The 16,108-nt window shown below is 37.4% G+C and overlaps 1 long non-coding RNA gene across 2 annotated transcripts in view; it reads right to left on the reverse strand.

Moving 5' to 3' along the window:
- The window catches only part of LOC107696912 (uncharacterized), a 52,709-nt gene that overhangs the window by 33,179 nt on the left and 3,422 nt on the right, over positions 1-16,108 (reverse strand). Inside the window, exon 3 of one of the 2 annotated variants that reach the window (XR_001635136.1) lies at positions 8,108-8,465. The exons of the other annotated variant lie outside the window; for it this stretch is intronic. This is a non-coding gene — a long non-coding RNA (uncharacterized LOC107696912). Of the gene's footprint in view, positions 1-8,107; positions 8,466-16,108 lie in introns of those variants that run through there. 2 annotated transcript variants of the gene reach the window in all.

Consider the following 16,108-nt stretch of genomic DNA (forward strand, 5'->3'; position numbering starts at 1 on the left):
GAGCAGTTGGGGGTTCGGTGCCTTGCTCAAGGGCACCTCAGTTGTGGTATTGAAGGTGGAAGAGAGTACATTCACTCCCCCCACCTACAATCCCTGCCGGACCTGAGATTCGAACTCGCAACCTTTGGGTTACGAGTCCGACTCTCTAACCATTAGGCCACGACTTCCCATATCTCACAGACATCCTGGAAAAGTGGAAAGTTTATTATTTGACGGTAAGGAGAGCGAGAGAGAGAGAGAGAGAGAGTCCAAGAGCGTGCACTCCTGTTGCATGATCTTGATTGCTGTTCGCTCCATTAGCGCATGAGTTTGGATTAAAACAAACAAAAATTATAGGGGCATTCACTATAAACAGCATTTATTTTAAACGTCAAGCATACACAACTTTATTTAAAGCAGAAGTGAAACTAGCAGACTGGGTGAAATGCGCTAGGCTGTAAGTGTCTCTCTCATTCTGCACCAATACAAACATGTGCGCGCTGCATATGTTTAGCTTGCTTTAAGGCCAAAGTATACTTCGGTTTTTACTTGTTCGCGAGGTTCTGTGTACACTGCGAGTGACGCAAATTACATCACCAAAATAGTACGCTTGCACTCTATAATGTATAACGAGTGGTTCCCTGCATTATTTTAGGAAAACGTTTTGTGATTACAGTATTGAGCTGCTGCAATGGAGCTGATGGTTTCACTCAGGTGGTTAACTGACTCATTTCCCATAACTGCATTCTCTGGTTTTTCTAATGGTTTCATTCATCCACTTTAACTCCCCTTTGTATGTATGTGTGAGTATGTTTGTTTATTTAGACTAGTTATGTGTTAAAAAGTGGTATCGGTGCATCCCTAATTATAATACATTAGTATATATAATATTACATACCAATTAATTCATATATAGAATTTATTAGTATATATGAAAGACTTTGTTCTCCAGAATGTTCACTGTAAGCAGAAAGATGTTGATTCCTTGTCCAAATCTTTTTAGATATATTGTTTTACTGCAATAAATTGCATTTGGCCAGTCATATAGCCCATCATTAACTTTAGGCCATCCAGCATCAGGACCCCACTACGAGCAGCTGTACAGTGACCCGACGACCTCCAGTGAACTCGCTGTCAGTGTGAACACTTCTTTAGCTTAGTGCAAAAGTATCTTTTCTTACACTCACCAGTACTTTTCATCACATCTATCTTAGTAAGTGAGGCACACAAACACTTGGACCAAATCAGCAGAGCGGCAAGGGCCATAAATATGCAGAAAACTAATCATCATAAATCCCCTACACTGAGGCTTGTCGGATTTTAATATTACTTGTCTTTTGGCCTGAAACTAAACCAGACCATTGAAGTGAAAAGTAATCCATTTGGAGGAAAATCTTGTGTTGTGGCACAACTCTTTAAATTGCCTTACTAACAAATCGTCCTTACCAGCACATCTAAGGGAGTTGCCCTCGTCGACCTTATAAATTACGTTTTCACTCGGCTTACTTAAAAACAGGATTAAAACTGACACACATTCTTCTGGGCTAAACTTGCTGTAATCTCTGCTGATTAGATGGAAAAGACTGCCACGACCAAACTTCTTGAAGATCTCGTGAGGAAAACCATTTCACTGGTATTCTGCTCGTGCCGCTGCACAGCTCGAATTAGACTTATTACACAGCCCATTTCATCCACCGTGTGCTTCAACTTACCCAATACAGGCTCAGCAGTTACTCTGAATGTCCTATTTAATAACAGAAGGATGTGGCACAAAGGCAAGCTGAAATAAATACAGGATAAAAAAGAATGGTAATAATAAATAAATCAAACAAAACTGTAATGTAAGAATAAATTAATAATAAATGGATGAAATGCATAATTTAGCATAAAATCTCTAAAAAAAATAATAATAATAAAAAAATAAAATAAAAGAAGAAGAATTTTGTGTCAGGACCAAATTTGACACACACACACACACACAATGATAAATGAAAGATGATCTGGGAAAGAAAGAAAGAAAGAAAGAAAGAAAGAAAGAAAGAAAGAAAGAAAGAAAGAAAGAAAGAAAAGAAAGAAAGAAAGAAAGAAAGAAAGAAAGAAAGAAAAAGAAAGAATACATTTTCAAAAATGTAAAAGATAATGATCATGACATTTACAAATGTATATACAAACAAACAAACAAACAATAAATAAATAATACTTTTTCCAAAAAATATAAAAGATAATGATCAGGTCATTTACAAATTTAAATAAATACATATATAAATACATTTATTTTTACAAAAGTAAAAGAAAAAATAAATAACAAAAATAGACAAGTAATTATTGAACAGAAAATTTTTTATTAAAATCAATCAAAAATAAATTAATGTAAAACAAAAATTCAGGACAATTTATTAATTCATAAGTATTATAATTATCCTCTTATACTATTTTTGAACTAATTTATCAAGGCTCACAAGTCTAAAGCCGCATTCACACTAACACTGACTTCACAACTTCAATCGCTGTTTACTGATAGTCATTACTGGATGCCCTAATGTCATATCACTGCATATATGTGGAGACAAATAAGCTAATATTGAACAGTTAAATCACAAACAGTAAAATGAACTTCATCTCGCCAAAACTCAGAGGACACAGATCATATGAGCATCAATATCATCACTTCACATCGAGCCACTGATCATCTGCAGTCCAACATTGCTGGACACTTCCAGTGGGTCAATGTCAGTACGAACACACCATTACAACAAGCCTGCAATGGTAAACGGGCATTAGGATGAACAATGACAATAGAAAGCATCATCCCTGAGAGATGTGACTCAGTTCAAGGGGAGTTTGCATTAGACGTCTCTTTTTGTCAAGTCATACCAATCACTAATCACAACCTTAGCAACAGCTACATTTGTTAATGCATTCAGACAGAATGTAGCAAACTCAAGACAGCATCTTAAGGAGGCTTTTCATTAGTAGCCTTCAAACAACACAAAAGCATTCAACATTTGCTATGAGCCACGTGATTTGGCTTGTTATTCGAGGAGCTAATCTCGTCACAAGTTTCCATGGAAGTGCACTTGACTCTTTGCTGTATGTCGAAAAGCAATCTGCCTTATGTGATCTCAAATGTTCTCCAGAAAACAATAGCTGTGCAACTTAGAATTATATTTTAGAAAGTAGTAATCATTCTAGAGAAAGAGCCTTTGATTGGTTGCCTGTTCTAACAACTTGGAGCATGAATCAGTTTTTAAAACCAAAGGATTTCCCAAAAGATTTCCCAAAACAACAGCTGGACTGCATTTCTGAGACACTAACTCATCTTAGATAAGTAAACCTAATCTTAAAATAATCGCTTTCAGAAGGAAACCAGTCATGAGGAAAAGAAAGTTGTAGCTGTAGTGCTTTTAGCCACTGTATTAAATGATGTGAAACCACGAGTCTGTTCAGCCTTCATCGATAGATGATTCAGCCTCGGCACCAACAAAAGCTTTTAAATTAAATCAATAGCCCTGTTCAGACCAGGAATGCTGGGTAAAGTGTGTTTCACAGACAAACTTTGTGATTGTAATACCATCCAGATTAAACATAGCTGTTTATCCTTACATGACTTTGGAAAAGAATGTTTTTATCAGTAAACTTGGGCAAAACTTTTGAGAAACGTAATCTTGCTCAGATAGGAGAGTCTACTGGACATTGGACATTAAAATATATTTTACACTCAAGAAATTCTTACATAAAATCACAAACCAGTTTATCTTTACCTTTCAATAAATATGCATGATTGAGTCCTGAGTGATCAATTCCACATCTCGTATATACATAGTAATAATAGTAATAATAATAATTCATTACATTTATATAGCACTTTTCTAGGCACTCAAAGCGCTTTACATTGTCAGGGGGTATCTCCTCATCCACCACCAGTGTGCAGCATCCACCTGGATGATGCGACAGCAGCCATAGTGCGCCAGAACGCCCACCACACACCAGCTTATTGGTGGAGAGGAGACAGAGTGATGAAGCCAATCAGTAGATATGGGGATTGTTAGGAGGCCATGATGGGCAAATTTGGCCATGATGCCGAGGTCAAACCTCTACTCTTTTCGAAAGACATCCTGGGATTTTTAATGACCACAGAGAGTCAGGACCTCGGTTTAACGTCTCATCGATATCATAGATAGTGTCATATATATTTTCAACATAACAACAATTAACTTCCTGCTTTAGTATTGGATTCACATCAAAGTTTGCTACATATGGATTCATTCCATTTGCCATTTATTATAAATGTACTTATTCAACATGGGTTTCAGTATACAAATCTACACACTACAAACAAAACTAATAACTACAGTGATCCCGAACCCACCAAAATGACTTCATGAAATCACAAACATCCTTTGCTTTAACTCAAACATAACTCGGAAAACAAATTCCATTTGAATAGTGTTACATATTATGCTATTCAGCCTGGGGCAGGTTTAGTATACAGTCATACCATGATTTAAAACAAAGCAACACCGGCATCAGTATCATCATCAGTGTGTGAATGCCGATAGCCGACTTGTCTGTGAATTACAATCACTGTGAATCAAAACACCGATACAAAAATCGCGGTCAAGACAGTTGGTCTGATTATGCAGATGAGAAGCAGGAACCGTCTCAGTATTCAGAAACCTCAGCGGCGGGTCACCAGTGAGCTGTCAGCGCTTCCATATTGGGCCGTCAGTAGAGCGTTCCCTTGAAATGTTTTCTAACAGACTGTCAAACAGTAAAGCTATTCTCATCAATCTAGACAGCCAAGCACAACAGACGAAAACGCTTGTCACAGAGGAAGTGTGGAGGGGGTACGCTAAATTGTTGTAAAGGAAATGGGATATTTGTAAAAGGAAAGACGGGGGAGATGGGAAAAATATGTGATGCTCATGAATTTTGATCTGTGAAGAAGCGCTTTTTGGACTTTTTCTAATAGATGCAAGCAACACTAAAGAATGCAACATGGTTTACATGAGAAGCTTTCACACATACAGCCTTTAGCATAAATTTAAGAGCATTTTTCTAGTTAGATGTCAAGTTTTGCATTGTAATAAAGCCGTAAGATGAACCCTATGAAGCCTACTGTATCATATTTAAAACACAAATTTATAAATAATCAACATGATCACAATTTGACTAACAAACCTGTTGTACAGAGTACAGATTATACATTTTTTTAGCATATAGGCCTAAGACTTTTAGCATCTTCACGTGGCTCATAGAAAATGTTGAATGCTACTAAGTGTTGTTTGAAGGCTACTAATGAAAAGCCTTCTTAAGATGCTGTCTTGAGTTTGCTACATTCTGTCTGAATGCATTAGCAAATGTAGCTGTTGCTAAGGTTGTGATTAGTGATTGGTATGACTTGACAAAAAGAGATTATGGATTTAGCTTGTGGTTCATGTGTCTTTTTACTATGAAAGCTTTACTGATTTTTATAATATAAACATAAGAATAACTTTTGTATTTTTAGTAATATTTCAAGATGAACACTTGCTGGGATGAAGTAGGTTTATTGATTATCCATACATCATTTTTTAGAAAAATCATGTTGAAATGCAAGTATCAAATATGGTCATCAGGATTTTGAAGTTTATTTGTTCATCTCTCAGTCATCATTGTATTGCGTTGCATTAAATGTTTTGAAACTGCAGAGCTTTGATCATAAACCTAAGCATTTAATTATCAGACATATTATTGGGACATATAGAGTGACAACTGCAAAGGATTTGTATTTGTGTATTCTTTCTTTCTTTCTCTTTACTGCCTTTACGGTTTGATGTTTTGTAGGGTTTAATAAAAAAAATTAAATGAGAAAAAAATACGCGAGACGCGCTTCCAAAGTCCTGAGCTGAATCAAATGATTCGTGAACCCGCACCGAAGTTCTGATTTGAATCAAATTATTCACAATACGCGCTCCGAAGTGCCGTTCTGAATCAAATGATTCACGAACCCACACTAAAGACACAATCTGAATCAAATAATTCACGTTATGCACTCTGAAGTCGCGATCTGAATCAAATGATTCGCGAACCCACACTAAAGTTACGATCTGAATCAAATGATTCGCGAACCCACACCAAGCCCTGCGTTCCATTCGGAAGGGCCCATCCCTATGCCCTAATCCCTTCAAAGGGTTTACCCTCCGGAGTGAGAGCTTTGAAGGGTTGAAGGGTGTAGGGGACCAAACAACTGTTCCTTGAAGTGCCCTTCTGCGTCATCATCACATGCCCACACGGAGGCACCGTCATCATGCAAAGAATCTGCGCAAAGGATCATGGGAGCCCGAAGTGTCCATCAGTTGTACCCTTTGAAATCCTTCATTCCGAAGGGCCCTTTGAAGTGACCAGTTTTGAGCACTTTGGTTTGGAACGACCCTTCAATATGGCGGCCATGATTGTTTTCACTCCGAAGTGCCCTTCGAAAGGCGATATATCCCGTTTGGAACGGACCGAAAGTCACGATCTGAATCAAATGATTCACGATATGCACTCTGAAGTCACGATCTGAATCAAATGATTCGCGATCTATGCTCCAAAGTTCCGATCTAGGAAATCAGTTGAAAGCATCCAGTCATCTCATACCCTTGAAGTGAATGTAATTGTAAGTATATATTGTAATAAACATTTGAGAACGTGTTGTATTTAAAAAAAAAAAAAAAAAAGTGACGTGACATGTGGCCAAGCATGGTGACCCATACTCGGAATTAGTGCTCTGCATTTATCCCATCCAAAGTGCAGGCACACACAGCAGTGAACACACACACACCCGGAGCAGTGGGCAGCCATTTTTTGCTGCGGCGCCCGGGGAGCAGTTGGGGGTTCGGTGCCTTGCTCAAGGGCACCTCAGTCGTGGTATTGAAGGTGGAAGAGAGTGCTGTACATTCACTCCCCCCACCTACAATCCCTGCCGGTACGAGACTCGAACCCGCAACCTTGGGTTACGAGTCTGACTCTCTAACCATTAGGCCACGACTTCCCCTAGATACATTTATACATAATACATTTGATTGTATTAGTCTATATAGAGTGACAGTCAGTGTACAAAGAGCAAATGGGAGAAGCAGATGAACACAAAACAGCATTAAGTTAAAGAGGGTAAACTTTATCATTCAACTGATCTGTGCACGTATGGTTTTAAACACTTTGGCTACCTTATATGAATATCAAACGCACAAAGAATTTTTATTGGACACCATGCACTCTATAGTTTACTTTCAAAGAAGAATCTTAATAAATTGATATCCACAATTATAATCACCAATAACAAAAGTTTAAACAGAGGCCAAAGCAACATTAAGCGAGTGTCATCCAAAACAGCTGTAGACGGTTAGAGCCACTTTTCAGCAAAGCTCAATTCCTCGGAGCTGGTCCAGAGCCAGTAAATCAGCTTTATGAAACCGGCACCTGTGCTGGACAAATATGACAAGTGTACGCTGGCTGAATGGCACTGTGGGGATTAAAACAGTTCACAGGAGAACCAGAGGAGCCAAACACAAGTGACCGTTTTGACAATGAACCCTCTTCAAATGCAGGATAAGACTAATTAATTACTTCTGGAGAGTCTTTTAAAAATATGCCTGCTTATGTTCTAGTGCTATTCTATTTCTGTGACTTGCGCCCAAGAGAAAATGGCATTTGCAGCTACAAATTATAATGTCATCACCATTCCAGACAACTTATACAGTGTGTAATCTAATTAATTTTGAATTGCACTTATGTATAGGAAGTGTCATGCAAAATGTCAAGATCTTTAAAGCAATCAAATTGTGCACGTTATTCTCTCCATTTTTATCTAGTCTAAAAGTCCAAGTTAATGATATTAAGATTCTGCCCACATTTAGATGTATTATATTATATTATATTATATTATATTATATTATATTATATTATATTATATAAAGAGTTAAGAGATTGTAGGCACAATCTGAATTCTCATTGTACAATGGGTGAACATATATAGTATAATAGTATTTGACAGGTGCACAGTGACATAAATGTCATTTAAAGACTGAATGCTTCTCAGGCGTACGGCCCATCTTCATCGGCTCATTGAGGCGACATCTTCCCTCACAAGAAAAATATGCACCTGTATTCCCCGTTTCCAGCTCCAATCAAAGCTCAACTTCCTCTCCTGGCGAGTCTTCAGACATTTTCAACCTCCCTGCCGATTCGAAGCGGTCATTTATTTCTTTTCACCCGTGTTCTGTTGTTTACCAGTGATTTGGACATCTGTCAAGGTGGTGGGTTTGCCACCCCCTCTGGTGTCATTAGTGAGGCCCTTTTTGCCAAATCAACTAAGATAGATGGGGTTATCAGTAGAGCCCTGGACGCAGATCAAATCCAGTCCTGTTTGGCCGCCGTCCCTCCTTTTTGCAAGCGAGGATGATTACCATACGATGAAGGGCGCCAGCACTGACTTTCACAGAGACCAGCGTCTTCAAGCAGATCTAGTAGTAGAGTAAACAGAGGAGGTTGAATTGAAGTCATAAAGGAAGTCTCTTGTGTCTGTGCAAAGAGATAAAAGCTAGTTCAAAGCACAATATTTTCCTAAAATCTTTGATGCATCTTAGATAGTTCAGTCTGGAAATGAACGCAAGCACCTCAGGCTGAAATGATGAAATTTCAACCAGAGCATCAAAACTATTTTGGTTGCATTTATCAGAGTCTACACAGATGCCATCAGACCCTAATCAGTGTTCAGTTACACTGAAAATTGTTCAGGTGCTACACAGCTCCCATTTTGAAATCGACTGTAGGACTCAAATACTGAGCTGCCTAGATACAGCATCCTAACTGAAATAGAACTTGTGGCTAATTTGAACACTCTGCATAGGCATCAAATCTGCAAATCAAATTTTTCTCTTTAGGTGAAGTGCAGGGGTCTGGCGATTTTAATACAAGCAAGCTTGTTGTGCTTGTTGCAATGCATTCTGGGAATGCACACTCAGGGAGCGATAAAAAAAAGGCTGTCTTAGAGTTTGGCAAAAATGAAGCATTTTAGGGGGGAGCATAATTAAGTTGGCTATCTTTTGGAACAGGCTCCGCAGCAGGAGCGTCTGTGGTGTCTTAAAATGCTGCCTGTGGAGGATGCTCACTAGGTTTAGGAACAGAACGCTGGTCAAAAGTCACAGTCATTATACTAATGATTTCTGCACCTGGCTTGTGTCCTCTCGTTACCAGAAGTCATGCATGGACAAGTCAAATAAAATATTAAAAACAAAAGTTTTCACTTTGTGAATGAAAGAAAGAAAAAGCATTTCTTCTGAACCCTAAAGATTAAAAGGGACACACAATAGCGTTCATTTTGGTGTCAGTTTTTTATGCTTTTCTTCAACAAAGATGCATTAAATTGATCAAAAGTGACAGTAGAGACATTAATAATGTTACCAAAGGTTTTTACTTCACTTTTTTTTTTTTTTTTTTCATAATTCATCAAAGAACCCTGGTGGAAAATGGTTTTTAAAAAAGTATTAAGCAAAACTGTTTTCAACGTTGACAACAAGAAATGTTTGTTGAGCATATTCGCTCAATATCAGCATATTAGAATGATTTCTGAAGAATCATGTGACACTGAAGACTGGAGTAATGATGCTGAAAATTCAGCTTTGATCACAGGGAAAAAAATACATTTTAAAATATATTCAAACAGAAAACAGTTATTTAAAATTTTAATAATATTTCACAATATTTCTGTTTTTACTGTATCTTTGATCAAATAAATGCAGTTGTGGTGAGCATAAGAGACTTCTCAAAAACATTTTTTTTTTAATCTTACCGACCCCTTTTCAGTTAGGAGCTCATGCACACACAAAACTGCATATTATTTTGGTTTTCATATTATTTTGCATATTGTTTTAGTATGTTGCCAAGCATATTTGCTTTTTACATGTTTATAGGGAGGTATTAAATTTTTCAGGCTGTAAGAATGCCAAAATAATGTCAGAAACATTAACATCATAATGATAAAACCGGAGCGGTATAGAGAATAAAGAGAGAAAGCATAGCTTAAGGAACAAAGAGCTCATGGCTCAGGACAGACAGGCTTGAATCTTTAACACAGTTGCCCAGGAAAACATCTCGGGTAAAGAGACAAATTCAAGCGCAAAACTGAGGGTATGTTTACAGGAAATTGATTGTGCTAAAAATTGAATAATTTTTCCTTCTCGCTTTTGAAAAGTTTGGCATACAGACATTGTCAAAACAATCCCTGTTCACACAAATCCATGAAAATGACTAAAAATGCTGTATTATTCATGCCAGGCCAGCAGCTGGCGATGTCACTTTGTAAATTACACACCTGCGCACATTCCTATACGCATGTGCATGACATGGATAAAACTATGGTATGGTTTTCAAAAACTTGCTTTGGTTGTACTTGCTTACAAAAACCTTTGGGTTGTAAACATTCCCTGAGAGAAAAGAGACTACAGCTTTGGTTACAGATTCTTTCATCCTTTCCTTGACCGTTTGACTAAACCAAACCAGAGACATTCGAACTGACCAATCAATCAGCAAACTACAGCATGCATAAACACCTCAGAAAATGTAACACTAGATAGTTAACTGAGATCTACAAGCAGGAGACGAACAACTGGAAAGTAATGCCTAATCGAAATGAAGATACGATTTTAAACAATGTTTAGGGTTTAATAGGAATCCCAGCTTACATTCAAGGTCTTGTGAATTGAGCCCGATTCAATTAATGAGCTTAAGTTAACTGGAGCCGACGACTTAAACGACTTAAACGTTTCGAATGGTAGTGCAAAAAAGAAAAGAAACCACAGCTCTGGTTACAATCTTCTTTCATCCTTTCCTTGACAGTGTGACAAGAGACATTCAAACTGACCAATCAGCAAACTTCAGCATGTATAACACCTTAGATAAAACCCCAAGTTAATTAGTTAACTAGTTCGAGACTGCAAGATCCACAACATATGCCAGCAGGAGACTCCCTAATGAGCAACTGGACAGTAATGCCTAGAATAGCCATGAATCCAAATTAAGATAAGATTTTAAGCTCTTAATTGGAGTCCCAGTTTACATTCAAGGTCTTGTGAATTGAGCCAGATTCAATTAATGAGCTTAAGTTAATTGGAACCACATTTCAACTACTTCAGTGATTTGAATAGTAGTGCAAAAAAGAGACATGCACGTCCATGCACATGCATTGTCATGGGGTTAAGAGCATCTCCACATGCAGAAAGCACATATAATCACAGCACTTGTGCGCCACATGCATCTCTCCACACTGCAGCATTCGCACAAATCCAGGTGCGTTCACTTCTTTCTTCGTTTTAATGAATGCCTAAGGTTTTTTGACTATTCTGACTCAGACTTTCAGAGACCCCATGGGCCAAATTACCAACGTACAGTCATAGCATGATCAAGCCTATTCCCTGCCAATCGATGCCGCATAATTACGTGTCATCTCCCATTCTGCAGAATTAGCCCTGTCGGCTGATGTCCCCTCTTCCTGTCTGCCCCTCTCTCATCACACATTGTTCTGCAGCAGAAGAGCATCAAGGTTTGATCAGGTCCGATGCTGGTGCTGCAGCGCTACAGCAAACCTACTAATAGGCATCCTGCTGAGCTGTCACTGCATCCATCTACGGATGGCAAAGATAAATTACTCTGCTTATTAAGAAACTCACACCATGGACCAAAACAGAACAGCTGCAACTGAATACGGTTTCTCTCTACGCAAAAGGCACATCAAACGAAGCATAAATTAGATTCTAACGGTCAAATCGTGTGGAGTGTAATGACAAAGCACGCCTATTAAGGTGACTGCGCTTTTGCCAAAGTTTTTGTTTCACATTTCTCATTTTAAAAGTCCAATTCAAGATTTCATTACTCAGAAGAGCGGCTTTCCGACCAGCTGGGGAATTTCAGAAGGAAACCACCGAGCAACCTTCTCCGCTTCAGCACCAAAGGTTCAAATAAACAAAAGCGCAGCACTCCGTGAAATCAATCAGGGGAGCCAACAGGTGGCAGCAGTCCAATCCAGCATTTGCATTCAATGGCACAATGAGGAACATAACCTCGGCCTCGCTTTCTAAAGACTTCATTAGCATTTGAGTGAAAGCAGTCACGGGACAACAAGCGCAGTGTTCCCCATGTGCTTTACCTCATGTGACCCCAATAACTCAAGTTAAAACACTTTCACGCTGACTGAATCACACTCGGATGGGAGGCGGAGGCCCATTTAAAGGTGTACCATGCCATGTTAACCATGTTTTGCTTCTAGAGAAATGTGTGGTGCTGTTGACAACACAGTTTAAAATGATTAAGACACATACCAGCTGCCTAGAAACAGCCGTTTTAAGGTGTGATTAAACTTTATGTTCCTGCGAATTCGCGTAGTAAAAGGACCTTTGACCAGCCAGGGAATTTAAATGTCACAGGTTCACTTTTGGCTCAATATAAAGAATACAAACTTGCTTCCTGTGTGTCCCAGCTAAGAAAAATAGAGTATGTTCTAGAACATTCCGTTCATGTTCTCATTAAGTTATGAAAACGTTACTTCTGAATGTTCAAAACATCCAGATTTTAAAATGTTTTAAACCTTTTTTTATCCAAACGTTGTAAAGGAACATTATATTTTTGTCATTTTGCAAACATCATGGGAATGGTACTTTGGAATGTTCTTTAAAATGTTCTAAAACATGCAGTAACATTTAAAAAACGTAATTCAGAAAAAAAAAACTTTCCATGAACATGAATGTATAACATTTTTGTGCTAATGTTTTGTGAATGTTTGAACCTTTTTTAATAGTTGTGTTTGAGTCCCTCAATTGTCCTCAGTGTGAAAAGATGGATCTCAAAATCATACAGTCACTGCTGGAAAGGGTTCAAATATGCAAAAGATGCTGGAAAACGGAAGAATCTGCAGGACCTGGAGGATTTTTCTGAAGAACAGTGCTCAGTTTAACTGTTCAGGACAAACAAGGGACTCATGAACAACCATCACAAAACAAAAAAACAGTCGTGGATCATCCAGGTAACCACACACATTATTAAGAACCAAGGGTTCCCAAACTTTTGAAGGGGGGTATTTTTATAATTTCAGCTATTTTTTGTCTTGTGGATTAAATGGAAACATGTTTTATGTAAAATATCTTACTCAGGACAGTACTAAATAAAAAACAACAGGCATTTTGCATGATCTCTCTTACTTTGTTAAAATTATTCACATTTTCACAGATTCTGCAAGGGGTTCCCAAACTTTCGCATGTCACTGTATGTGAAGTATTTCTCACATTAAGCTACTAAAACAGAAATAAGGAGGACAAAAACACCATGAGTCGTGGAAGGCACAGTTTCACCAAGAAACAGAGACTGTCTCATGCAGCAAAAAATATTAACCTACGCTTTATGCCACATGCAAAAACAACTAAAAGAATCCCATTGTCATAAGGATAAACATATTCTACTAAACATAATAATATAAAATAATACAAAAACTCTTCTCATGACAGTTAGAATTATTTGTGACCCTGGACCACAAAACCAATCTTAAGTTACATAATATTTGTAGAAATATCCAACAATACATTGTGTGGGTCAAAATTATCAATTGTTCTTTTATGCCAAAGATCATTAGGATATTAAGTAAAGATCATGTTCCATGAAGATATTTTGTAAATTTCCTACCGTTAATATATCAAAACTTAATTATCGGTTAGTAATATGCATTGCTAAGAACTTCATTTGGACAACTTTAAAGGCGATTTTCTCAATATTTTGATTTTTTTTTTTGCACTCTCAGATTCCAGATTTTCAAATAGTTGTATCTCGGCCAAAAATTGTCCTATCTAACAAACCATACATCAATGGAAAGCTTATTTATTCAGCTTTCAGATGATGTATAAATCTTAATTTAAAAAAACTGACCCTTATGACTGGTTTTGTGGTCCAGGGTCACATTTTTGCACAGTATATTTTCTCTATTCACTCGCCATTGCCTGGTTTCTTAAAAATAATTTACACTGGGAGCCTGTATAAATCCCAATACCAGTGTAATAATAAAACAAATTATTCAGTGCAGCTTCCTTATTTAATTATAATTTTACCAGTCAGCACTAAAAATGTCCACCAAACTGTTTTCAGATAATTTAATAAAAATAAATATTGACATTAAATATTAGAGTAAATTAGATCATTCTGGGAAACAAAATGTTTTTCCGCCATGGTCCATAAAGCAAACATTAATTTATTAAAAGTTACAAAATATCTATAAGCTAATATATTAAATAAATATATTTAGTGTTAGTGTTTCTGGAAATACTCCATATGTTGTGTGTGAAATCATGTTTACGAGTCAAAATGGGTCATACATCTCCAGCTGACTCATGAGCTGAAGTGTTTCTGAGATTTCCTGTCGCCGCTGTGTCTGTATGACACTTAATCACAGATTATTGAAAGTACTGTACGGTCTTGAACTGTGGTAGATCTTCAAGGTCAGATGTTATATGAAGCCATTCATTAGTCATCTGCACAACGAAACAAAAACCGTAAAGTACGATCACGTCCCCTGACGTCCTTTAATCTTGTGTCAATGTTTTCTCACTAATAATGGAACGAGTTCACTGCATGAACCGCTTCATTGAAAACCATAACAAGACGCTTTATTTGTACTTGAAAAAGAGAGATAAGAATTCTTAAAGCTCATATCTCAAGGTCTTCAGGGAAGACTACATCGAATGGTCTTTATTTCCTAATCTGCACCAATTATCAGCGGACGCTATCTCAACGATTAGCTGTGTAGCAGCTGTCGGCCTTGAAGCAAAGCCTAAGGGGGAAAAAATCTCCTAGCTTGCCATGAAAGTAAGATGAGAGAACAGTTTTTGTGTTAGCAAAGAATCAGTCTGAACCTCGAAAACAGAACTTTGGTCATGTACACCACCATTGAGCCAATTTGTGGCAAGTCAGCATCCCTGAACCGCACCAGGGACATGCACTATATAGAAGTGAATTCAGAATGCCTTTTAGAGTCCAATTCCAGTGCAATTCATTTTGAAATGAAAAAGCAAAAATATGTATTTTGCTGCATGTGCCAGCAAAAATTACTGCCTTAAATCAAATTGGTTGTGCAAGTTAATTCAACTTACACTGAAGTACATTAAAAAAAAAAAAAAGTTTCATATGACTTATAAAAACTGAAATCGAAATTGTTAAAGTCAAGTAAAAAAAAAAAACAGCTGTCATGACTTACTGATAATGTTTTTGCAGTGTATATTAAATAATTAATATTAATTTAATATTTAATGTATCCTCTTTTTTATTAACTCTTTTAATACATTTATAATCATTTTTTAAATAATTTTTATTCTCTGTTTTTATTTCTTATTCATTATTGTGATTATTTGATAATTATTTTAATTCCTTTTTATGTAAAGCACTGAATTACATGGAATGTGCTTTAAAAACTTTTCTTGCCTAAAGTTAATCAAATGAAATATTTTAATTTGCATTAATATAAATATTATTTAATATAAACATTAATTTAAATTAAAGGGGTCATATGATGTTGCTAAAAAGAACATTATTTTGTGTATTTGGTGTAATGAAATGTGTTTGGGAAACAGTTCAGGAGTTTCGAAGTCGTTATCGGATTGGTTGAATTATACAAGATTTCCGGGAAACATATGTGTCGCGTTCTTTAACGTTCCGCCTGGAAACAATGATGCCGTGACGCCAAACCCCCTCACGAAAGAAGAAAGCCGTCGTGTTTACAACTGTGACTACGAGCGCTTATCAGGATCAACTAAATGCTGGATTTTCAAAAGTATGTGAAATTTAAAGTTTGCGGCACAGAATCTTTCAAATACGTCCGAGAGTTTTACACACCAGTCTGTTATTGTGGCGGCATTTCCACGCCCCCGAAACGTGACGCTGAAACGAAACAAACTGTGATTGGTTGTTTGACATGTCGGTCAAATGGCCTCATGGGTGGGCTTTGGCCACTGAAAGCTGCCATGGGTTCCAGACCTTCAGCCGTCAGTCTGAAGGTCTGGCTACGCGAGACTATGCCCCGCCTTTCTGAAACGCGTCGATTTTTACAAAGCTCATCGGTCTAAAAAGCGAGGTG

The sequence above is a fragment of the Sinocyclocheilus anshuiensis genome, unplaced genomic scaffold (genome assembly GCF_001515605.1).
Source record: "Sinocyclocheilus anshuiensis isolate Anshui unplaced genomic scaffold, SAMN03320099.WGS_v1.1 scaffold1083, whole genome shotgun sequence".
Classification (NCBI taxonomy): domain Eukaryota; kingdom Metazoa; phylum Chordata; class Actinopteri; order Cypriniformes; family Cyprinidae; genus Sinocyclocheilus; species Sinocyclocheilus anshuiensis.